Source organism: Panthera pardus, unplaced genomic scaffold (genome assembly GCF_024362965.1).
Source record: "Panthera pardus isolate Hobbes unplaced genomic scaffold, ASM2436296v1 HiC_scaffold_17, whole genome shotgun sequence".
In the NCBI taxonomy this organism is placed as follows: Eukaryota; Metazoa; Chordata; class Mammalia; order Carnivora; family Felidae; genus Panthera; species Panthera pardus.
The window spans coordinates 22,068,895-22,095,654 of NW_026526732.1; the positions used below are offsets into that span (position 1 = coordinate 22,068,895).

Consider the following 26,760-nt stretch of genomic DNA (forward strand, 5'->3'; position numbering starts at 1 on the left):
CCAAATTATGGAAAGAGCCCACGTATCCATCGACTGGTGAATGGATAAAAAAGATGTGGCCTATGTACACAGTGGAGTATCACTCAGCCATCAAAAAGAATGAAATCTTGCCTTTTGCAACAACGTGAATGGAGCTAGAGAGTATTATGCTAAGCAAAACAAGTCAGAGAAAAGCAAATATCATGTTATTTCCCTCATATGTGAAATTTAAGAAACAAAATAGATGAACATGGGGTGGGCGGAAAGAGAGGCAAACCGGGAAACAGCTTCTTAACGATAGACAACAGAGGGTTGGAGGGAAGGTGGGCAGGGGGATGGGTAAAACAGGTGATGGGTATTAAGGAGGGCACTTGTGATGAGCAGTGGGTGGCAAACACAAGTGATGAATCACTAAATTCTACACCTGAAACTAATATTACACTGAGTATGTTAACTGACTCGAATTTAAATAAAAACTTGGAAAAATTAAAAAGAAAAAAGAAATTTAGAAAACACAAAAATACGGGGCACCTTGGTGGCTCAGTCAGTTGAGCATCCGACTCTGGCCCAGGCCATGATTTCACGATTAGTGAGTTCGAGCCCCACAGGGGGCTCTCTGCTGTCAGCACAGAACCCGCTTCGGACCCTCTGTCCCCCTCTCTCTGCCCTTCGCCACTCATATGCTTCCTCTCTCTCTCTCAAAACTGATAAATAAAAAAAAAAAATTAGAAAAAACAAAAATAGAAAAAAAATGTCAACCAAGAAGCTATTTTTAAGACTGTCCCCCAAAAGGTTAAAATGTATTCCTTGCTGTAGTCACACCAAAATATAGAAGCAGGTACAGAAAGAACTCCAAACTAACCTACACATCCAGTGGCTTGATTCTGTACTGTGAGATCCTAAAAATGAAACTAGGGAAAACAAGAAGGGAAAATCAAACAATTCTATTGACTGTCCTATCTCACTGTGATGAAGAATAATGTAACAAATTTTAGTAAACTGTATTCATAAAGTTGCTAAAATAATGCTAAAATGTGCTTTGATTCACAAAGAGATGAAGAATTCAAAAGAAATTTTATGACCAACTACCAGAAATCTGCTTATGTCTTCTAATTTTTTCAGGCATGCATATCATCTGTCTGGAGAACAAGATCCCACAGGGAAGGAAGGGGAAGTTTCCTAAGCCTTCTTTCATTGGGCAGTTAGATAGAACTTATGTACAAAAATATATAGGAACAGAGAAGTGGTGGTAGCTCAGTAGTTCTCACACTTCAGGAAGCGAGAGACTCTTCCGGAGAGCCGCAAACAGTACAGATGCCTGGTCCCCTGGAGTTTCTGACTCAGTACATTTAGGGTGATCTCCAGGTGATGCCAGTCCACACCCAAACTTGTGACCCATTCCATAGATAATTATCATGGCAGTTTTTTATTCATGAATATAATGCAGTTCTGGACAACTTATAATAGCAGGTTGGGGCAATCTTGAACAAACTCAATAGGGAAAGGTTCAGAAAGACAGGAAATGAAAGATTCAGAAGGTAGGTCTCTGCATACCTCCAAAGGTCAATGAGTGGGGGGTATAATACATACATAGTCTGTATACTCGATGCTACAAAGAACAACTATGAAAGTTCCTACTTGCCTGTAAGGGAACCGTTGTAAACACAACACATGGTCATATTTCTGTAAACACAACATGGTTATATTTCTGATCATAAAAGAAAAACTTTACGCCTACTTATTCTAAGGGGAACAAGAACAAACCTGTTCATACATGGTTACAGCTAAATTGTATAACCCACCCAAATTCACATACTGAAGCCCTAACCCCAGCACCTCAGAATGCAATTGTATTTGGAGATAAGAACTTTAAAGAGGGAATCAATTTAAAAGGGCTCTATAGGGGTGCCTGGGTGGCTCAGTCGGTTAAGTGTCTGACTTCGGCTCAAGTCCTGATCTCAGGACTATACACAGTTTGTAGGTTCAAGCCCCACATTGGGCTCTGTGCTGACAGCTCGGAGCCTGGACCTGCTCTGGATTCTGTGCCTCCCTCTCTCTTTGCCCTTCCCCTGCTTGTGCTCTATCTCTCTCTCTCAAAAATAAATGAACATTAAAAAAATTTTTTTAAGGTCTTTATATAATCTATACATTATACATTAAGCAATATATACATTAAGCAAATTTCGCCTATTACCAGAAAACAAAACCTTTCTTTGTTTCACAGCAATATGTTAAAGTATCTTTGCAAGCAGTGAGAAACTTCAGACATGGGGATACACAATTCCACGCAGGGCAATGTACCAACCATGTGAGGTTTATTATGAAACTCAACTTGTAGATTTCAGGAGGGGAACAAACCCAAAAGCACAGAAGGGCCGTCCTTTCTGTATTTATGACAAAGAAATGTTTTAGAGACTTTATTTCTCTTTACTTGAGTTCAGAAACTTTAGGATTCTTGTTTCAATAGGAACTAAATAAAACACATTTAGAAAGAGAGACACATACACACACATAGGCTTTGTATACAGTTATAGCTATTAATGAAACTAGAAAGATCCTGCCCCAAGATAGATGTTCCAAATGAGGACTTTTGAGCAATGACTCCTTACTGCAATAATGAAGTGCCCATGGTCTTATTTTCAGATTGTACAATCTATAGTTCCTAAGTCCTGGTTTTAGAGCAATTTTTTAAGTCTTGTAAACATAAAGTGATGATTACAAATCAGAATGTGTCTTTATGCCTAGGCCCACCACTGGTCCATATGGCACCTTCATGAGCCTTTGCGCAGGGACCATATGACATCCTCGTGAATGCTAGAAGAGTGCCCCCTTCTCTGAGTGATGCAGCCCTACACCAGGGCACAGCATCTGGCAAACTGGGCATGGGATGGATTTCTAGTCTCTCTCTGTGGCGAATCATCTGGGTATGGGGCGCAGTCTGCACGGCCCTGTATGGTTGCCTTGAACACTCCTTTCTTGGCCACCTTGTCCAGTCCCTCCTGTCCAGGCGGCACCACAGACATCTGGTGGGGCCAGGAGTCCCATAGGTCCTATGTCACAGTAAGTTAGCAGTCACCTTTCCAGACACACCATAGGAACACAACCCTTAACCAGCAACAAGTATACTTTCCCAAACAGGTGGATTCAGATCCACAAATAATTTCACTCAAATGAGTAAAACCTGGTATTCTGCTCTGTTTCCTGATTTAAAAAAAAAAAAAATGGCACATCTAAGAGGTAAAGATCATTCTTTGAACTTCTGAAAATTATAGGCTAAAATAGAAAGAGTTCCTAAAAGGTCTTATCTTTTTGCTGCTGCTCTAAAACAAAAAGTTGAGTTGGATCCAAAGTGCATTGGCAAGAACGCAATTGTTTAATTTCTTGGGGTTCACTCAAAGCACAATTTCAGAGTCTGAGGAGTGGGAGTCAAGATGGATTACAATTATAAAACTCTGAGCCTAGAAGAAATAATAATAAATGTCGTGTTTCCTCTCTAAAGCAAAGCCAAGAGTTTTTCCAAAGCATTTTGGGAGAATCTAATCTAAAAGAGCAGATAGTCTCCACTTTTCAATCACTCTACTCATTTGATGCTCCCTGAAATCTTTGCTTTTCAGTTCCCTCAATCATACTTTTTGGCCAGTGTCTGAAGCGAGGGCAGTCTGATATGCCTGGCCAATAAACAGCCAGTGGGGATTTTACTTCCAGCAATATGCTTTTGAATGCATTCTGCAGATACACACTGTACATCAAAGCAGCCACTCCTGTATTCAAATCTGCATCTGCATTCTGCTCTATGGCTAACATTTATCAGGTATTTGTAGAGTGCCCAACACAGCACGAAGCACTGTGCAATCCCTGTGAGGCCCTATTGTCATCCCTGTTTTTACAGGTGAGGAGGAAACTTCAGGCCTAATGAGTTAAACAACTTGCTTAAAATCACAAATTTCATAAATGTGGAGCTGAGGCCTGAATCCAGAAAATGTGACCACAAAAGCTACACTAGCTTCTTTTTCCAGAGACTTAGAGTGAACGCTTTGAAATCTTTAATCTTCTGGGAACTGTTTCCTGTCTTAGTGTGTTTGAACTGCTATCACACACCACAAACAGGGTGGCTTATAAACAACAGCAATTTATTTCTCGCAGCTTTGGAGGCTGGAAGTCTGAGATCAGGGGGCCAGCAAGGCTCCTGGTGTGGCCTGCTTCCCGGTTCATAAATGGCTGTCTTCTCACTGAGTCCTCACAATACAGTAGGGCCAAGCAAACTCTCTGGGGCTGATTTTATAAGGGCATTAATCCCATTCATTCAGACCTCATCCTCATGGCCTAACTGCCTTCCAAAGTCCCACTGGGGATTAGGATTTCAACATGTGAATTTTGAAGGACACGAGCATTCAGACCGTATCCCCTTCCCTAGTTGAGGTTTTGTAGCTGCAACAATTATCAGCATCTAATAACCTAGATCTGAATGAACACATGAAAATCTTTTCACCATTAGAACCATCACCTTCTTTCTCATAATAATTTCCTTACATCAAGAGTTTCCCCAACAACACTGCAATGTTTTGGCTATTAGAGCCTCTGTTACTCTATCAGGCAGGAGTAACTCATCACAACTTGCCAAAAGTCCACGGAATTAACACTCGTAGATAATTCTCTTATAACTGATTCACTGTAGTTAGGACTGACATAAGTGCTTGAAATAACAAAGCACTGATACTTGGAAATACGAGTTTTACAGTCAGGAGCATGAAAGTGATAACAGAGGAAAACCTAACGAATGAGTTTGGTAAGGGAGGGAGTGAAGAGAAGAGCACTCCAGGATCAAGGTTCAAATCATCTGTACAAGTTTTTCCAGTCTTATCTGTATTAGCATTTACAAACAAAAACAGCTGCTGTATCCTATGACTGATTTGGCTTTGGCCCTGGAATGTGAACCAAACTTGTGCCTAGGAAAGACAAAAGAAAACATCAAGGGGAATAAATGTTGAGTCCAATATATCTTTGATTAAACTTTCATATTTTATAACTATCCCATGGGGTATTTTTTAAAAAAGGAAAACCGATCGAGTTTTTGAGAATCATTAATGACCTTTTCTTTCCCAACTCATAATGTCGGTTAAAGGACAATCTCACAGAATTTTTACATGTTTTTTTCATATTCTCTTTCTCGTAGACAAAGTCCTATGAGCCACTGATTCTAATCCTGTTGGCTGTTTACTCCTCTTCAATTCTTCAAGGAAACAAATTGTTATTTTTAGTTGACAGTTTTTACACCCGCACAGAAAAATCTCAGTTATCCAACATCATCAATGCAGGTTTTTCCATGTAAGTGACATTTACTTAATTGAAACTCTCCCTTCAAATGTGAAAGGTGCTCACTCATTTTTTTGTTGGAAATCCTCTTCTAACATGCATTGATAGGGGTGTCTAGGTGGTTCAGTCCACTGAGCATCTGACTTGGGCTTGGGTCATGAGGTCATGATCTCAGTTTGTGGGTTCAAGCCCCGCGTCTGGCTCTTTGCTGATGTCTCAGAGCCTGGAGCCTGTTTGGGATTCTGTGTCTCCTCTCTCTCTCCCCCTCCTCTACTTGCTCGCCTGCGTGCTCACGTGTGCGCACTCTCTCAAAAATAAATACACATTTGTAAAAAATGCATTGATGTATTTCATTCCTTAAAGAGAGGATACTGGATACAATTTATTGATGACTCAGATTGTCATTATTAACATCTTTGAACTCTGTGGTGATACACTTTCATTTGTTTCCAAATGTTTCTCTTGCCTCAGGGTTAAAATGTCAAACCTTTCCTCAGATATTTCCATGTATATACTGCCACTGATATTCCTCTCATTCCCTTTACAGGTTGTAGCAGAAATTTGGTAAGAAATTAGATAAAAGCCAAGCATTTAGCAACGGTAAGCTACACGTGGGTCAGCAGCCCTCTGGAAGCAAACCTACTAAGTAAAGAAAGGAAGGAAAAACTAACGTCAGTGACAAACTGAGTGTCCAATATGAGTCAGTCTGTGTACCAGACAACTGATACGCAGTCCATCAACAATCTTCACAATAACTTTGTGAGGAAGGTAACAAAATTTTCAGTTGACTAGGAACTGGATCCCAGAAAAGTTAGGTTCCTTATCCAATTCAGCCCATCAGTAAGTTAAGAAGGCTGGGATTTAAGCCCACATCTGTCCAGATCCTATGTTCATGTTCTGTCCACTCAATCCTGTGCTGAAGCTGTGTGAAAATAAAGGAAGGGAAGGAAAAATAAGATAAAAACAGAGAGGGAGGCAAACCATAAGAGACTCTTAATACAGAGAACCACCTGAGGGTTCCTGAAGGCGGAGGGGGGTGGTTAAATGGGTGATGGGCATTAAGGATGAGCGCTGGGTATCATACGTAAGGGATGGATCATTGGGTTCTACTCCTGAGGCCAAGACTACACTGTATGTTAACTAACTTGAATTTAAATAAATAAATAAAAAGGGGTTGAGGCAGGGTATGTGGTATAAGTGTTGTTAAGAAGAAACATTTGTCATCACTTGGACATTTCCCTCCCTGTAGACATCTGTCTCCACCTCCGCCAGCCAAGAGGCACAGAGTTGCTTATCCAGTTGGTGAATCTGGAAGGAGAAGCTGCCCATGGTAGCCCAAGCTGTTCTTCCTTCTTCCTTTTGAAAGTCGGCTTACCACCGAGAACCGAGAACTGGTGTTCTCTTTTGCTCTGCTCCTGGGTGGGAGTGCAGAGGTCAGCTGCTGCGGAGGGCAAGTCCATCTAATTCTAGGTTCAAGGACATACAGCAGAGTTCCCCACCAATGAAGCCACTTCCTCCAACCTGGTATTTATTGATAACAGAAGTAACACTTTGGCCTCTGGGTGCTTTTTCCTTCTATTTCCATTGGTATGGAAATCAGATGGATAAAGGGAAGTTATTTGTGTTTCCTCCTCAATCAAGCCCATAATTATGTCAGATAAAATCAGAGAAGCAGAAAAAGACTTTAGTGACTATCTTGCACCATACCTCAGTTTTAAAGATAAGGAAAGAAACGCTCATTGTATTTAAGTAACCTACAAATAATGGTGAAGAGATGGCTGTTAGCAAGGGGGGAGAACTCTTATGGAATAGACATTTCCATTGATAGCAAAAATATTCTACCATATATAAAGCATTTTCATGAGCCTGGCATATACTGGAACCTCAATAAAGGAAACTTGATAAATAATTGCTATTAATTTTACTAATTTAATACCACATAGTCATCATTTCCATGATGTGATGACCGTCCGCTCACATGCTATTTTCTTGACCCGACCTCCCAAGTGCCCCATTCTCTTTCTCCAAATTTGTACATATTCTTTGTGGAAGATTGAAACAAACATTCACTGCACATTCTGTGCAGCTCTTCCAGTCAAGACGTATAGACTATTTCTCAACTCCTCAAATTTGTGGCTATGGGACTTGCTTTGGCCACTGGGACATTAGCAAATACGATGATGTAAGTAGCATCTTGGAAAGCATTGTGCAAAAGGGCTTTGCCATGGGGAGCCCCAGTGCAACACAGCAAAAACTACCTGATACAGAAACTGGTACCTAGAAGTAGCACACTGCGGTAACAAAAACCTAAAACATTCAGCAATGGCTTTGGGACCAGACAGTGGGTGAAAAGCAGTGAGGTAGCATTTAGCAAAAACTGGGAAAATGGCATGCAAAATGTTAGTGGAGGTGGGGAAGGTGATGAGGAAACTGCAGCAGTCAGGGGAAAGACAGCACACATTATGACGTCGCAGCAAGACAATGGGCAAAGCCACCGTCTGTGGCAGCACAAAAGATCGAAAATGCACACAGTGAATGTTGGATCCAGCTGCAAAGCTCTCCAGGCAGAAGGCTGAAAATGTCCGTTGAGTGCTTCTAGCTGCATATAAGGTTCTGCAAGGGAGACATGAGCTTAAAAAAACAAAAAACCAAGAAAACAGAGTGATCTAATTAGTAAGCATTATGTAGAGAAAACAGAGAAGAGCCAAAATTCATGAGTTTGGAAAATAAAACCGTTTACCTCTAGTCTCTTCAGCTGGAAGAAAAGATTTTTATACTAAGAAGTGGCTTCAGAGTAAAGACCTTTGTAAAATTTAATGTGGTGCCTAGAAGGCCTTCTCAGCTGGGCAAGAGAAGGGCTCTGAGACTCCCAAAGGTGTTATTACCTCATGGCAGCCTGACACTCAGCCCAAAGTAAACAGAGATCTGTCTTGAAAACAAATGTGGAAGTGGTTTTAGGGGCATGGACTCTATGGGATTCTTGGGAAATCCAGGTTGGTTTTTTTTTTTTTTTTTAACGTTTATTTATTTTTGAGACAGAGCATGAGTGGGGGAGGGTCAGAGAGAGAGAGGGAGACACAGAATCTAAAACAGGCTCCAGGCTCTGCACTGTCAGCACAGAGCCCAATGCGGGCCTCGAACTCACAGACTGTGAGATCATGACCTGAGCCAAAGTCAGACGCTTAACCGACTGAGCCACCCAGGCGCCCCATGGGAAACCCAGCTTTTAAAGAGAGTTTTACTGATAAATACAGAAACAAGACAGAGATCATTCAGAGGAAAGAGGCCTCTGGGTGCCTGCTTTTCTATGAGCAGAAAGTAGGCTAAAGAATCTATTTAGAAGCAGAAATAAGCCATTTCTCATGGGAAAAGAGGAATGTTTCAGAAGGTGGAGCCAAGAGCAGGGGAGAAAATAGATATCAGTGAACTAGTCCTGAGAAGCAGAACTGGGTCTTAATCAACCACCCCCTGGCCCAGGAACAGAGGGACCTAGTAACATGGACCCGGATAGAATTGCCGTGGAACTGCGATTGTTGTGTATCCTGTTAATGTGCCTCTGGTTTTGTTTTAATGGATTACGTATTTTGGTTGTCCTTTCCCTATTTCATCATTATAGGTTAGGTGTGTATGGGGAAACATTGAAAGAGCTGTACCTGCAGGGGTCCCATCTGTGTCCAGATTAATGCAGATCATGGATAAGCCTCGACTTAGAAGCTGATGCCATAATATGAGACTTCTGGGAATCCCAGGGTGAAGGGGAGCATAGGAGAAATGTGAACAAACTTTGCCAGAGGCAGACTACACATGATTGTACAAAAAGGGCCACAAATTCTTAGCTGTACTTCTCAGCAAGAAGTTGTGTCTATTTGTCTACCTTTTGTGGACTTGGCCATGAGACTTGGCCACTACCAATGTGGACTTGGCCATGAGACTTGCTCTGATCAAGAAGCCAGTAGAACGTGGCAAAGAGAAAGAATGAAATATGGCCCTTTGTAGCAACGTGGATGGAACTGGAGAGTGTTATGCTAAGTGAAATAAGCCATACAGAGAAAGACAGATACCATATGTTTTCACTCTTATGTGGATCCTGAGAAACTTAACAGAAGACCATGGGGGAGGGGAAGGAAAAAAAATGAGGTTAGAGTGGGAGAAAGCCAAAGCATAAGAGACTCTTAAAAACTGAGAACACGGGGTGCCTGGGTGGCGCAGTCGGTTAAGTGTCCGACTTCAGCCAGGTCACGATCTCGCGGTCCGTGAGTTCGAGCCCCGCGTCAGGCTCTGGGCTGATGGCTCGGAGCCTGGAGCCTGTTTCCGATTCTGTGTCTCCCTCTCTCTCTGCCCCTCCCCCGTTCATGCTCTGTCTCTCTCTGTCCCAAAAATAAATAAAAAACGTTGAAAAAAAATTAAAAAAAAAAAAAAACTGAGAACAAACTGAGGGTTTTTGGGGGGTGGGAGGGAGGGGAGGGTGGGTGATGGGTATTGAGGAGGGCACCTTTTGGGATGAGCACTGGGTGTCGTATGGAAACCAATCTGACAATAAATTTCATATATCGAAAAAAAATAAAAAAAATAATAAAAAGAAAAAGAAAAAAAAAAGAAAGAAAGAAAGAAAGAGGACAGTAGGACAGTAAAAATTATGATGCAAACAGAGGCTTGAAGAGCATAGCACACTGGGGCTTGCTCTCTCTTGCTGTGGGGAACATGGAAGCTGCCACGTGGAGGCTCAGGCCAGCCTCCTGGAGGATGAGGACCACACGGAGAGAGAGGCAGCCCCCAGCTCACACACCAATGCCTCTATATGACTGAGCTCAGGCGACCCGAGTGAGAGAAACACCCAGTACTTACTCTCTGCCACACAGTGCTGTGGAAGCTTTATATGAATTATCTCATCTAATCCTATGACTATAAGAAATCACAGTATGATTTGGGGGGGGGGGGGTGGTTCGTTATACTGACAAACCATCTCTTTCTTTTCACGTCAGACAGGTAATGTGCTGACGTCGTAACAAGGTTTAAGGGTGGCACATGTCACAAAACAGAGTGAGCACCCAATCATCATGCTTATGACCTACAAGAGGACCTCGAACCACCTCTCCTCTAAAGAGAACCTAAGAGAATGACATGAATCCTGGATAAATCATAATTTTTAAAAAGCAAATGTTCAGGCATTAAAATGAAAGTTTGGGGGTGCCTGGGTGGCTCAGTTGGTTAAGCGTCCGACTTCGGCTCAGGTCATGATCTCACAGTTCGTGAGTTTGAGCCCCGCGTCTGGCTCTGTGCAGACAGCTCGGAGCCTGGAGCCTGCTTTGGATTCTGTGTCTCCCTCTCTCTCTGCCCCTTCCCTGCTCATGCTCTGTCTCTCTCTGTCTCAAAAATAAATAAACATTAAACAAAAATTTAAAAATAAAATAAAATAAAATAAAATAAAATAAAATAAAATAAAATAAAAAATTGAAAGTTTGTTGCTCTGAGTTTTAAAACACAAACATAAGTAACATGGACCAACGGACTGTCCTGATGGTGTATGTCCCCTACTTGGTGATCGTGGCTCCCTTGCCTACTTGGATTTTAATGCAGTGCACATTTACAATATTCTGTTCATATTGTACACAGACATTAATATAAAGCATACCCAGAAAGGAGCATGTGTCTCTTACCATGTCTGAGGACAGCCTTTCTTTCCTTTTGAAGACTGTGGTCATAATCATAGTAAAGAGAGAGAGAAAAAAAAAGATGCTAAAAAAAGGTTATCTCACACACAAGCAGCCTCTGCAAGAAAGGGCCTGCAGAAACCGTTTAGTAATGAAGGGTGCTAAGTAGGAGTTCTTGAACAGTGGGGGTAGGACAGTGCAAAGAGACCAGGCACTTTTAACCTTGGCTGAGTTTCAGTCTGATAAGAGATTCTGAGAACTTGAAGAGCCAGTTCTGAAATGGAGGTAGATGGTTTCAAGTGTATCACAAGTCTGCCATTCAGATTGCCAAAATAAAGAACACTGGGCAGACAAAGTGCGCCTTCCAAACATGACTTTACTGCCATTTCCCACACCTTCCTTTGTCATCTGGGACCGGAGACGTTTCTGGCTATCATGCTACAAAGAATAAAAATTAGTGCGATGTGATCGAGGTTTCTAAGGAGCATCAGAAACTGATGACGACCCTATTAATCTCTCAGCGTGTTAAAGGCAATCAGTTTATTTCTTTTCAGAGTTGTAGAATCTGCTCCGAATTCCACAGACACTCCGGGAAATGTAGGAGACTGGCAATCCGCCCCTGGGTCTAGCCTGGACTGCCTCACTGCCTTCAGGATTCCCAGAAGTGAGAGAGGGCAACACCTAATAGATGAGTGCTTTTCAAACCTCCGCTTATGTCACATTTCTTCTCTCCACCTTATCTTCCCCAGGTAGAAATATCTTCTGCATGGGATGGTGGACAGAATTAAATGAGACAATCCACAGAAAGCTCTTCAAAGAGTGCCGGGTCTAGTAAGCTCTCTGCATACGCTACTTGCTATTGTCTCTTCTGTGATTTTTAATTCACTCAAAAACCCAAAGGATGTTCAGCAACCATTAGTATAAACAGTGCATTTACTGATACACTATCAATAGTTTATTACCCGTCTCGCCTACAGTCATAAGTAAACATTAATATCTGTGCATTACTGTGTTATTTGGGGTTTTAAATAATTTTTGTTCCAATTCTTTCACTGTGAAATCTCTTTTTTCTGAGTATGAAAGCAACACATGCTCTTTCTTTTAAAGAAGGAGGAGGAAGAGAAGTCAAATGACGCAGAATGGAAATTTAAAAATTCATATCCTCTAATGCTACTATATGTAACTCTATAAAATAACCAGGCATAAGTCTAAAACATTTTCTTCCAGACTCTTCTCTATTTATAGAGTTGTGAATACTTAAGATGCAGGCTTCAGAACTGACCCTGACCCTGTGACATACGCAATGGCTTCTTGCTAAACCATAGGAGTACCTGGGGTTTCTTCCCACCTGCGGCCTCCCTCAGGGATACAGGCCCACAGGCAGGTCCTGCTGTACTCTGTACCACCACCACTTCTGTGCAGGTGAAATCAGGAACAATGAAGACAACTTGGAAAGGGGAAGGAAGTTCTAAAAAGAAAGAATCCTCCTGTTTTGCTTTCACATTTAAGAGTCTCAAAATGGTTTCCCCAATGTCACATACCCCAGAGATTGTGAAAGAGTCTAGAGGTGACTAAGTCAGTCCGAGGACTGACATCTTCAAGATTTAGTGTTTATAAAGTCAGTGACCAGGTTTTCTTTTGGGAGCAGATTACCAATTAAAAAATTTTTTTCATGTATTTATTTGTTTATTTATTTTGAGAGAGAGAGACACACACACACAGCATGACCAGGGGAGGGGCAGAATCACAGCGGGAGACACAGAATCCGAAGCAGGCTCCAGGCTCTGAGCTGTCAACACAGAGGCTGACACGGGGCTCAAACTCATGAATCGGGAGATGATGAGTTGAGCCAAAGTTGGACGCTTAACCGACTGAGCCACCCAGGTGTTCCAGAGTAGCAATTTTAATTCAGTAAACATCCATCGAACATCTGCCTCATGTATGTCTCAGAAAGGTAAGCCCTATTCCCCACCCCACTAGTAAAATTTTGTTCTTAGTAGTGGTGGGCTTCGTTTTGCCTTTCAGTTGGATACAGGAACATGTAGGGAAAAGTCTGGCTCCTCAGCTCACTGATATGAGTCCTGACGGCAAATGTGGTGTGGGAGAGAGGGTAGTTCGCCAACTGTCAGAGGACTTATGCCAACTTCCATCCCCAGCTGTATAAAGTTGAGCAAAACATCTCATGACTCCCAGTGTCAGGTTCCTCACCTATAAAATGGTTATGACACTACCTGCCTCATAAGGGTCTTTGTGGGGGGAGGGGATCATTAAATGATGTAAATAATACATGCAAAATCACTCTATAGATTTTAAACTATTTTACAAACATGGTATTAGACATTATTATTTTGCACCATTGCCATGCATAGTTTATTTCACCAGATTATGTATTCAAAATACTATAAGTACTACTCCTTAGAAAACATATACAGATCATGTGATCTAAAACTATCCTATAAAACCACACACAACTATTCTATCACCAGTTTCTGTATTATTCTGATTACTCAGGAGATAGAATATTAATGCCTAATTTTACTCAGAACCACAAGAAAGAATGAATTAGATGTTTTTCTTTTTTATTTTTAATATTTATTTTTGAGAGAGAGAGAGAGAGGCAGAGCACAAGCAAGGGAGGGGCAGAGAGAGCAAGGGATCCAAGCAGGCTCCTGGCTCTGAGCTGTCAGCACAGTGCCTGACCTGGGGCTCGAACTCACAGACTGAGAGATCATGACCTGAGCCGAAGTCAGACGCTTAACCAACTGAGCCACCCAGGCACCCCAGATGTTCTTCATTCACTGTATGAAGGAGGGCCAAGGAAACAAACTCATTTACAATGAAAATTTTTATTTCATGATGAGTATCTTACATTTTGCCTATCAAAGAAGACAAACAGCGGCTCCTTGTAAAACAAAACTAACAAAATAAAAAGCAGGATCTGATCAAATTTCTTACACATTTACCCCAATATAAACTCTTCCACAAAAAAGCCATGCTGCTTATTGCTATGTAGAATCAACAGCTAAAGGTGTTGACCTTTTAATATTAACAGAATTTAAAATTTCCCTTATTTCAGAGCTTCTATTTTGGATAAAAGGAAAGTTGAATCTTTACAGTGATATTGGTAACAGTCATAATTGGAATCAAGAGATAGACCCTTCCTGTCCAAAATTGCAGAAAATTCTATCCTGAAGAATAACTGGATCTATTCTCCTATGCACAGACTGTCAATACCCACGTAGAATAATTTCAACAACCATAAAATGCGTAGAATTTTAAATATCCTAACTTTCTGTTGAGCGTTCATGATAATTCGATTTTAACATTATAATAAAATATCTCAATCTTATTAGCTAAAATACATACGTCAGCATACAAATGATGGCACTAACGTTAGGCTTATTTTATTTGTGTGAAACAAGTCGGGCATCCTGTTAGCTAGCTTTTAAGTAACATTCATAAAATAGGCTATGATTGCTGTTCTTGTGCACATCAATCAAGACACGTGCATTTGCATGGGCTACTGTGACAGACTTACACGTTTCTTCAACAAGTGTTTAGTGAGCACCTACTATGTGCCAGGCAATATGAGAGGACAAGGTTAGCCCAATGAGCAAAAGAGATGTGGTCTCAGTTCCTTAAAAGTATTTTATAAGATAAGCAACAACGGCAACAAAAAAAGCTTATAGAAAGCACTTTTAAAGAAAGACATGAAAATCCAGACATGTGAAATAGACCCCTGAATTATTTAAAGCTGAAACCAAAACTGACTTAGGCAACTTCCTGATTTTTGACACATTTAAAGACAGGACTATGAAGATAACAAGGGAGACACGTCTTCAGTTTTCTGTGCAATGACAAAAATTTTCTTAGTTTCAATACTGGGTGTCAACTATGACACAGAGATATAATAGCTGTGTATTTAAAAGAGGTTGCAAAGTCAAATAGACCTGCACTGGACTCCCAGCTCTAAGCAAATTGGAATAGCACCACCCATCTCAAGGAGTACTCTGTAAGATGCCTGACACACAGTGAGTGAATTCTCAACCAAGGCAATGCTTAGGCTTTTACTCCTGGTCGGGAACATACATGCTTTCCGTGAACATCAATAGTAAAATTTGTAGATGAGAACTGAGATGTTTGCTTTTAACTTACTGCGGCCTAAAGAAACTACACTATGGCCATTTTATCCTGTCCTCCTTCTAGACATGCTCTCCAATCAGAGATGACCCTTGCCCCTCCCCATCCCCTATGCAAATCCAAACTTGCCCACTTAAACAGCCCAGTCTTATGTTCCAGTCTCTATTTTTTAAGGCAAAGGTAGCTATTTTGATGAATATATCTGCTAAGTGCTTTTAGCTTAATCTACCATTTATTCCAGAAAACACATTTCTATTTTCAAAGATGACCCCTACATTCTGGACAAAATGGCAAAGTAAACATTATTTCTGCTCCTTTCCAAAATCCTACCCAAAGAACTTACACAAAGGCATACACTGACAAGGAAAAAGATCAGAGAGAACAGAGCAACAATAAAATTCTGGAAATTATAAAGCAAGTGGACAAGGGATTACTAACCTAGCAAGGAGTTAAAACATTGAATCTTAAGCTAACAGTAGAGAATGCCAAGAAACAACCTAAATTACACCATTTGATAAATACCCAGGAATCAGAATTAAAGCCTGAGTACCTATGAAAAAGGAGGTGATGGTGGGGGCTAAAAACAGAGTTTGGTTAAAGCCTTTTTAAGAAGGGAGAGGACCTATCATCCTTTGTCCTTCCTTAGCAGGTCATTAGACAGGCTAGACTCTGACTCTATACCAGGTGAGAGGTACTTTATCTGTAAAGAGGAGGATGAGATTAATGTTTTTATATGGAATGTGGACCTCCAAGTCCTCTTTCTTCACCTACTGTCCAGCACACGGACCCATATCATAGGCAGGAGGATGAAAAACCTTTTTCCATAAAGTACAAAAGAAGAAACAGGGGCGCCTGGGTGACTCAGTCAGTTAAGCATCTGACTCTTGATTTTGGCTCAGGTCATGATCTCATGGTCATGAGTTCAAGCCCTATGTCGGGCTTCACACTGAGGGTGGAACCTCCTTGGGGCTCTCTCTCTCTTTCTGTCTCTGTCTCTGTCTCTGCCCCTCTCCCCACTGCCTGAAAAAATAAACAAACATTTTTTAAAAAAGAAGAAAGAAAGAGGTGAAAAACAATTTAAAAAAGGAATTTGGAAGTCCAGTACTTTAAATTCAAATTCTGAATAACAGAAATTTCAGAGAGAAGACATCATACTGTGGTGGTTGGGGATAGGGGTAATAGAAACAGATCACCTACAAAGTACCTAAGGTCAAAAAAGCTTTGGACTTCTAAACAGCGACGCTGGAAACTAAAAAATAATGGAACAGTACCTTTAAACTTTTGGGGAAAATGTATTTTCAACCCAGAATTCTATACTCAAGCCAAATCATCAATCAAATATGAGGTAGAATAAAGACATTTTTTTGGATATACAAAGTCTTAAAAAAATATTTCCTATAATCTTTCTCAGAAAGAGACAGGGAAATGCCTTACAACAAAACAAGGAAGTCAAGCGAAAAAGATACAGACTCTAGAATCCTAACCTGAAATTCAACAGAGGAGAGAGGCAGAGAGCACCCCCGGATAACAGCAAAGGGAAATTCTGTGATGACAGCTGTGCACTGGACTGGGAGGCCATCTGTCTCGACTAGGTATAGTAGGCTATAGGAGAGATTTCTTCAGAAACATGAAACTCAGAATTCCTGATGGGTCCAAATTTCTTGGGAGGAGATTTAGACAATTTGGGATTGAATAGGTTGTAAGTATAAATTAAACTAACAACCCCAAACAATTATGTAGTTATAGGAGAGTAATCCTGATATAAAACATGGATCTGCTGTAATTGGTATTTCCATAACCACAAGCATATAATCGTTACATATTGATGTAACTCAAATTAGGATTCAGCTGTACTGGGAGGATGAATACAGTTCTTGAAGGAACAAGAGTGGTGCCTGTCTCTGGCAGCAAGGGCTGAAAATGAGCTAAATCATCACCTTCTGCACAAGGAAATCAATAGATGATGCCCAAAATGGAAAAATCAAGAAATAGTAATAGAAGCATATTATTTAGAGATACAAATATAAACACCAAAAGAATAAGTAAACGTAGTTGAAAGTGGTTCCCTTTGGGGAGAGGGAAATAAATGAAATAGAAAGGGACAGACTTTTTTTTTATCAGACTTTCATTTTTCATTACTCTTCAATTATGTGTGCATGTTTGATACAATTAAAAACTAGAGAAAGGAAGGAAGGAAGGAAGGAAGGAAGAAAGGAAGAGAAGCAAGCAGGAATAAAGAACGCTATAGGCTTTCTGGAAATCCAAAACACCACCTACAGGGCAATGCTGTGAATTCTGGCAGCAGGTAACCAGGAGCTCTCCATCCTGCCTGCGCACTTCTTTCTCCCTGTCTTTCTCACATAACCACCTCTTTACAGATTCCACTTGAGAATGAGCACTTAGACACAGGTATTAGTGGAATCTGGAATTCCCCCCAAGTTAATTTTTTGATTGCACTAAATCCAAAATTCTGACCAAGGTTTAAAAAAAATTCTAAAAAATAAAGTGATCCTTAAATAAAGTTCAAATAAAGTTCAAATTTTTATAAATTGAAAAGAATATAGCACTGGTAAAAAGAGGAAAGCTCTTGCTGATATTACCACTTGCATAAGACCATAGTTAAAAGCATAATAATTTTGCAAACATAAAAATTAGATTAATGGACATGAATACAACACTAAGAAATAGACCAATTTTATACAAAATCTTAGTATATGGAAAGAAGCCATCAAGAAGTAATAGTGGAGGAAAAAAAAATAAGCAACTAGGCTGGTATAATTGACTAGTAAGAATTGATTCCACTCTTAATTGGGTGATGGTCATTGAGGAGAGCACTTGTTGGGATGAGCACTGGGTGTTATATGTAAGCCAACTTGACAATAAATTATATTCATACAAAAAAAGAATTTATTCCTCTCTAAAACTTACTGGAGACCCTACGATACACCTTAGGGACATTAAAGAATTAAAAATGCAAAATCAATAACAGAAACACTAACAGAAAGTGAAGTTGAATATCAGTACTCTGGGAAAATGATAATTTTCTTTTTTTTTAATTTCCTTTTTTTAAGTTTATTTTATTTATTTATTTTGAGAGAGAGAGAGAGGGAGAGAGCAGAGAGAACATACATGCAAGGGAGAGGCAGAGAGAGAGAGACAGAGAGACAGAGAGAGAGAGAGAGAGAGAATCCCAAGCAGGTTCTGCACTGTCAGCACAGAGACTGACTCGAAGCTCAGTCTCACAAATTGTGAGATCATGGCCTGAGCCCAAATCAAGAGTCGGATGCTCAACTGACTGAGCCACCCAGGTGCCCTGAAAATGATAACTTTCCATGAGATGTGAGGCTATGGAAGAAATCTCAGAGAAAAAGATAACCAAATTTGACTAAATAAAATGTGAAATCTCTCTGCAACAAAAAGGAGTAACAAATACTAAGGATTAAAGCAAGAGATTGGAAGAAAATATTTGCACAAAACATAACAGACATTGTGTAGGTACTCGGTATTGTATGCAGAGACACCCCAACTGGTAAAATAACATGGCAATAAATTATCGAGTAAAGTATATAGAAAGACATTTCACAGGAGATAAAATATTCTCAATAAAAGTATGAAATATTTATTATCTGCTATTTGGAAAATATATGCAAATTAAAAATAATACATTAGACTTATTAATTTAGCCAGAAATGAGTGGGAAAATCAGAATATAAGATTTATCTATGCTTTAGCTACTAGGACTAGATGGAAAGAATACAAATGAAAAAACATATTGTGTACATGGATGGCCCTAGCAGGCAGTATATTAAGCGAAATAAGTCAAACACAGACAGACAAATACCACATGATTTCACTTGCATGTGGAATCTAGAAAACCAAACAGATGAGAAAACAAAAACAAAACAGAAACATACTCATAAATACAGAGAGCAAACTGGTGGTGCCAGAAGCATGGGAGGTGCTGGGATGGAAGAAGTAGGTGAAGGGGATTAAGATCTACAAACTTCTAGTTATGAAATAAATAAGCCACAGGAATGTAAAGGACAGCATAGAGGATGGAGTCAATAACACTGTAATAACATTGTACAGTGACAGACGGTAACTACACTTATTGTGGTGAGCATTGTAATGTATATAAATGTCAAGTCACTATGTTGCATACCTGAAATGAATATGATATTTCATGTACTATGGTTCAATTAAAAATAAAAATTTAAAAACCCTTATGCTGTGCTCACGCTGTTATCCGTGGTATGTATAGGTATCTAGATATCAACAAAAAGGAGAAAATGTCTGTAGCACTCTAAGTTTCGGCAAAGGGCAATTAATAACTTGACAAATTTTCCAACTAAACAACAACAAATATACACCGACAGGATGGAATGTTCCTCTTTTCAGATGAGTTGACACTATTATAATTTTGATTCTTTAGGGAACAAGTTGTAAAGAGTTTCATCTTCTAGAGTTCTCCATTTTCTAAAGGAGAAAATATTTCATTTCACCACCCTAACCTTTTATTTAAAAATTCCAATTCTTAAGGAAAATATCAAAGTTGAACGAATTTACAGTTAACAAAGTATTCCACAAAATTCATAGTGGCCTAACTTATAACCTATACTTCAGCAATAAACTAAGTTTGAACTATACAAAATAGAAGCAAAAGAACAAATGTCAAGAATTATTTCCAACCATTCAGACACTCCCTATATATAATATTCACTGTAAAAGCAAGACAAAAAATTAGAACATAAATTAAGTCATACTTGAAATAAACCAAGGAACATGCCAAGGCATGGGAAGAAAGACGTAAGAAAACACGGTAAATGGTCATCACAGGACATCACATGCCGTCAGAGTCATATTTTGAGACTGAATTATGTTGTCACTTGCACAATGATTTTTAATTCTGATTTTTAGTATCAATGTTATTCTAAAATGTTGGATGGCGTAGACATGTGTTTAAGTTGACTTAGGTGAGACCCAGCAGAACATTCTACACTTTTGTCTACATCTAGTAAGTGCTGCTTCATGATGACTTAATCCTCCCCTCCCTGCCATCAGTCAACTGACTGGCATTTTTAGTACTTAAAGTAGACATTCACAAGATAAATATGCCCGTGTTAGCCCTTGGTGTCTTTGCTTTGCGATGTCAGGTTAAACAAGAAATATGTTCTCAACAGAGAACCAACTGGTTACTTGCTCAACCCAAGGATCCCCTCTTAACTCAGATACCACATTCAAGGTTGTTTGTTAAATGTAATTAATGTAAATAAATTATAAAGAAGAGCTGCAGGAGATTCAAAGATTGAAAAATCCAGAAATCACAATCCCTGCCCTCAACTAAGTCTGTAAGTTATGGGGAAAAACAAGCAGGTACAGAAATAATACAAGGGAAAGAACGGGCCAGAAAAAGACAGAAGAGCCCAGTAGGAGCTGCCACACCAGGCAGAGGCCACATACTACAAAAACCACTGCTGCAGGAAGAAGAGAAGAACAGACACTGACCACTGAGCAAATGTGCCTCAAACTGGGTCTGTAACAGAACCCAAGGCAAATCTGTCAAGCACCCTCCTGGGCCAGAATCCTCAGATTCTTAAAATTAACTTTTAAAAAGTTGTGATATAAAGCTCATGATTTTCAGAGCCCTAAATTTATCTTCTTTTACTACATATTAAAATATTAATTAACTTTGGGCAATGGCACATCGAATGAAATGCAAACCGACTTCCTTCTCTGTTCTTTGCTATCTATTTTAGTCATTAAATGAAGGAGTGATTTTCTTGATCTCTCTTCGTCAACACGTGTGCTTACACACTGGACAGGCAGAAAGACACAGACACACACGCGCGCGCGCACACACACACACACACACACACACGTGAAGGATCGGCCAATTTTGAATTAGACCGAAAGATTTTCCTTTGTTAAAAAGAGGTCCTTTGTCTTATCACCAAAGCCAGCCTCATAGCTCCTATTCCTGTATGTTTCACAAGAATGGGAAACTCTCTGACCTTAGAATAAGCTGGAGGACTGATTCTATGATCTCACACTTTGTGGCACTTCCTCTTTCCTGATATTTATTGTATTCTATTGTTAATTGTTTTACTGTCTATCCTGTCTGCTCGCCCATAAGTTCCAGGGGGTCAGGGGCTATACCTGCTGTGTTTGCCATGTACCCCGAAGCGCCCAGCATATAGCATCATATTGTCCTAGGAATTTATCAGACTCTTCTTTAGGCGACTAATACTTCCTGCAATGACCGGACTCAGAATCAGTAGGTTTAAAAGTGCTTTTCCCTTTGAAGAACAATAATTATTCCCAATTTCAATGAATAAGATAATGTATTTTCCTGTTCATAGTTCTCTCTCTCTCATCCTTTTGTATGGTCATTTAATTAAAAAAAATTTTTTTTTTTAAGAGAGCATGTGTGCATGCCCATGCAAGAGTGGGAGAGGGGCAGAGGGAGCAGAGGGATTGAGAGAGAGAGAATCTTTTTTCCTTTTAATTTTATAAATGTTTATTTATTTTTGAGAGACAGAGAGAAACAGAACATGAGCAGGGGAGGGACAGAAAGAGAGGGAGACACAGAATGCCAAGCAGGCTCCAGGCTCTGAGCTGTCAGCACAGAGCCCAATGGGGGGCTTGAGCCCATGAATCATGAAATCATAACCTGAGCCAGTCAGACACTTAACCAACTGAGTCATCCAGGCACCGAGAGAGAGAGAAAGAGAGAGAGAGAGAGAGAGAGAGAGAGAGAGAGAGAGAGAATCTTAGGCAGGCTCCATGCTCAGCACAGAGTCCAATGTGGGGCTTGATTCCACAACCCTGGGATCATGACCTGCGCCGAAATCAACAGTCAGATGCTCAATGGGCTGAGCCACCCAGGTGCCCCTGTATGGTCATTTAAAGTTAGCAGACAGTACCTCAAAGCTTTATCTGACATAAAACTTCTTGGAACCTTCTTATTCTCCTAGAAAGTTTTCTGATTCCTATAAAATCACTGATTTCCCCCCTGTGACTATTCAAGGAATTTGGCATCTCTCACCCAGCTACTAAAAGGCCAAGTCAGAATCATCACTCTCTTTCCAGCAATCTGGGGCAGATGCCAGCCAAAGAATTTGGGGCAGGCTCTCTTGGCCACACCAGGATTTTGCTATGAAAGATTAGGGGTGAGTGTCATTATATGAAGCCTGCCAGGCGGCCCCCTGGTTTTCATTAACTTCTTGCTAATTTGAAAAATCTCAATAGGCTTGGTCACCAGCAAAAGCATAAGAGTTTGGGTCTATGGTTCTCAAACTATAACATGTATAAAAATCAGGTGGGGGAGTTTTTTGAAAATATCAATTCATAGGCTCCACTCTTAAATATTCTGTTCCAATAGATATCAAATGTGAGCCTGGACTCTCTGTCTTCTATTTTGTTGTTTGGTTGGGGGGGGGGGGTTGTTTTTAGAGATCCCAGGTAATTCTGGTGATTATAATCTACAGGCTACATGTTGAGAGTCACTGGACTGTTCTGGGGTTTTTCAAAGGCATAGAAAAATGAGAAAGGGAAGAAGGGAGACAAAAGAGAGAAAACGTAGCTTAATATCCACTCAACAATGTTACAGCCCTGAATTACAGCAAAGACTAGCATGCATTCCACTTCTGTTCTGGGTCCAGACAGATAAGGGCTTCCCGTTAGCTGTGGCGTCAGAGGTTACTTCTCTACCAGGTACCACCACTCCGCCCATCCTGGCCCTCCTTCACCAGGCTCCTAACCTTCCTGGGAGTAAGGCTACTTTACCTTCCTGCTGCCCGGTCAGCCATTCTAAATCTTTAAGGGCCTTGGAAAAAATGCCAACTTTCTGGGCTCCACTCAGCAGGGCAACCGTCTGGGCCAGAAAGACAGGAGCAAGGCCCTTGCAGAGAAAAACATTCCCTTCCGTACAACAGTTGTGGATGATGTGAGACTCTGATCCCTTTAGGACCAAGGCCCTCATTCTCCCAGTTGCCAGAAATGTTGACTACCGAAGGCTCACAGCTCGAGGAACTGCCCTTGACTGAAGGAAAGCTGCTCGCTCCAAGACGGCACCTTCTGCCTGGTGTGGCCTGCAACCAATGACCTGTTTAGGCAGGGCATGCAGATGAACAGCTCGTGTGCTGGCAGAGCAATTCTGAAGGGCCATTCCAGCTCCAAGGCTGGGCCCACCACTGTACCTGCACTGCGGGTCAGTTCCTCCCTCTGCATAATCCTGCTGCTCTCTCTCCCTGACAAGCGCTGTTCCCACAGCACCTCTCAATAAACCCCCTGTACGCAAATCTCACAGTCTATTTTCAGGAAACTTGAACTAAGAGCGTGAAGTTGCCTTTTTCAGTCAGGTAGCGACAGCACAGGAGTGGGCGTCTGCACCTTACTTCTAGAGAAATCGGGTGGTCACTTAATTTCTCCAAGAGTGTCCCTCCTCATGTATAGACCTCAAATACAGATAACAACAATAATACTTTTTGCCAGGCTTTTATGAGAAGGAAAAGAGGAAATATATATGAGAGTATTTTGTAACTAATGAAGAGCTGTATAGTATTATCAGCTAGGCCCTGGTTTACCATGCAGTAATCAGGGAAGGCAGGAGGGATTTACCAACATGATATGATTCAGCTTACACACTGTGTCCTACTTTCTCAAATCAACAGATCTGTGTCACTAATCAATACACCTGGGCACGTAATAAAAAAAAATTAGAAGTAAAACCAGGTGACACATGCGTTGCTGCAATCCTGAAACTGAAACAGTAGACAGAATAATACTTGTTTACTCCGTTTCCATATGAAGATAGCAACAGAGCAATTTCCACTACTCTGTAAAGTCGGAATTCACATTTTTGCCCAATAAGTTATGCAATGAGTAATGGAATATCACTTTACATCCTGGAGCAGAGAAACAAGTAAAACAGCTGGGTATACAAAAGGAGGAATACTTTTCCAGGCAACTTAGTATTTTCTGCATTACCTGGATACTGTAGCCACTGAAAAGAAACAACAAAACAAAACAGTACACAAATCAAGTTGAAAACATTGAGTTAGCTCAAGGAGGATAACAAGAAATTACCAATTCTAAAACTATGCTTTATGTTAGAAGTTACCAAATTATTGAACGTTACCAAGAACTTACATGAGATATACAAATAACGTCTAGTATTTACAGATGTAGACGGCGTGGTTAACAAATGACTTCATCTGACAGATGGTTTTATTATCAGCAAAAGTCACGGAATGGTTAAAACTGGAAGGAAGCTGACAGACCTATGAAAGCCCCCAGCCCCAGTGATTCTCTGCTTACAGAGAAACCACAATCAAAATGAAGAAGCAAGACAGACCCACGTAAAATACTAACCCAAACTCTTCCCTTTCTTATTATTTGAGCACTGAATGAATTACAGACAGGTATACAGGGATTCAGACCAAGGGGTAAACATGTGGGCTAGATCAATCCAGAAGGCTTCATGTCAGTCTCATATATTGAGAAGCTATAAATACCTTGATTTCCTGTTAAATCTGAAGAAATGCTGAATGAAACATTTCCTTCATGCATGGAGAAAATATTTTAGAACTTCAAACTTAGAGAGGAGTTTGCTGATTCTGTTTAGGTAGAATAATAATTCAGTGTTTACAATCTTTAAATAGTCCAAAGTGAGGCTTGTGAGGAACAGATAATTAGACCTTGATTCCTAAACAAAAATCATAGTCTTAATCCAACTCGTGAAACAATGAGAATGGTGAAGAGCTGAGGCCAGGTTTTGAGGGGAAGGAGGGAGTTAGGGTTGTTTATCAAAAACACCCTTATCAAGACCAAAGGAATCTACCTGAATGCTGAAAACAGAAAACAAGCCCTGTGGGGCACTTGGTGGGTCAGGCGGTTAAGTGTCCAACTTTGGCTCAGGTCATGATCTCACAGTTTGTAAGTTCGGGCCCCACGTAGGGCTCTGTGCTAGCAGCTAGAAGCCTGGAGTCTGCTTTGGATTCTGTGTCTCCTTCTATCTGCCCCTCCCCTACCTGTGCTCTCTCTCTCTCTCTCAAAAATTAATAAACATTAAAAATAAAAAGAAAGAAAACAGGCCCTAATCCCTAGAAGTACGAGCCATTTTGCTCAGTTAAAGTCAAGAGGACAGGGACACTGCCAGCCAGCTTCACTTAATAAGGTTCTGGAAGTTAGAGACAAGAGGGGCAGGTAAGCTTCAGGGTGAAACCAGAACAAAACAGGCCCTAGAAGGCAGACCACAAAACAGGAGTGTAAGACTTGAGTTATGCACCTGCCTGAATTTTGTTAGTAATTCTTGTACCATTGGACCCTGCTCTGTAGATTAATACCCCCGGGCCAGGCTTTCTATTTCCCCTTTCTATTTCAGCCTTTCTAGTATCCCCAGAGGAATACTACAGATTTTAGCAACAGATCATTGACTGCCTCTAAGAAACACAAAGCAGTGAACATTCAGTGTCTAGGGAGAGTAGTAACCAAGGCAGCTCGGAAGACGTAGTTGTGGAAGCTCTGGGAACTTTCAGCGAGAGTGAGTCTTCATAAAAGTGTTTTAATTCCCAGGAGAAATTTTCTGATTATTCTAGGTCTATTCCTAGATCAACCAGATATTCCTTGGGGTGAACCAAGGGGGAGGGGTGCCATGCAGCACAACAGAGCCTCTGAGGGCCCATTTTATATATCGGGCTAACCCTGAATGAGGAACAATTGTTGGCGTCAAGACAGTGACTCCAGTTTGAGTTTGCCACAGTGTCTGAGACTTCATTCGTTCACTCATTCATTCACTCATTCTTGGAGATACCATAGCAAAGCAGTGTGGTTCAGAATGTAAGTTCTGGAGCTAAGCGCTTGGGATCAATTCCTACCTCTATCAATTACTAACATTTCACTTCATTCACCTGTCAAAAGCAGTCAATTATAGCACCCATCTCACAGGATTTCAGTGAGGAGGAAAAGACCGAGTTCATATAATGAGCCTAGAATTGTGCCTGGCACCGATAAACATTTTAGCTATTGTTGTTGTTGTTGTTATTATTCATTCATTCAAAAACTTAATGAGCACTGATTATGTGCCAAGCGCTGAATGAGGCCCTCATTTAGCACACCTATTCTTTCACTTACATCCCACTCTTAGTCATTAACTACGAATGTAGGAGTCATCCTAAACTTCCTCTCACTGCCCACCTCTAAAGATGTAGCCAAGTTCTGCCTATTAAACACATCAGCTCCTTCCCTCTTTTCCACTCCTCACCATCACTGCCTGACTCAAGCCTTCTCCAATTTCTCTTCTCAAATATTATAGTAATCTCCTGTGTGTCCCCTAAGGCTAGAGTTGTGTTCATCCAATCTGTTCTCCATCTTGATTCTAAATTGTCTTTCCAAAACACATATCTGACGATATCATTCACCTGCTGAAGTCTTCCATAGGATAAAGTCACAGGTCCAACATGGCACATGGGCCTTTGTGATGCGGCCCAATCTGTCTCCCCAGCTCTCACCCCGTGCCACACTGACCAGGCTGGTGTTCCCTGACAACACAATGTTGATCCTTCTGCTGGGCTGACTATCCCTCCCTCTGCCTGAAAACTCCCCCTTTTACATTAAGGCTCATTATTCAATTAATAAATACTTCCTAACACCTGCCACCAGTAATGCCTGTACCAAG

At 40.7% G+C, this 26,760-nt stretch overlaps 1 protein-coding gene, 1 long non-coding RNA gene and 1 other non-coding gene across 3 annotated transcripts in view; 1 reads left to right on the forward strand and 2 right to left on the reverse strand.

Moving 5' to 3' along the window:
- Window positions 1-26,760, reverse strand: part of STX11 (syntaxin 11) — a 44,307-nt gene that overhangs the window by 6,501 nt on the left and 11,046 nt on the right.
- Window positions 10,269-10,372, reverse strand: LOC128777924 (small nucleolar RNA U13). The gene has a single exon (XR_008423227.1). It is a non-coding gene; the product is annotated as a small nucleolar RNA U13 (small nucleolar RNA).
- Window positions 15,947-26,760, forward strand: part of LOC128777633 (uncharacterized) — a 73,906-nt gene continuing 63,092 nt past the window's right edge. The window contains exon 1 of the long non-coding RNA XR_008422867.1: window positions 15,947-15,982. This is a non-coding gene — a long non-coding RNA (uncharacterized LOC128777633). The remainder of the gene's footprint in view (window positions 15,983-26,760) is intronic.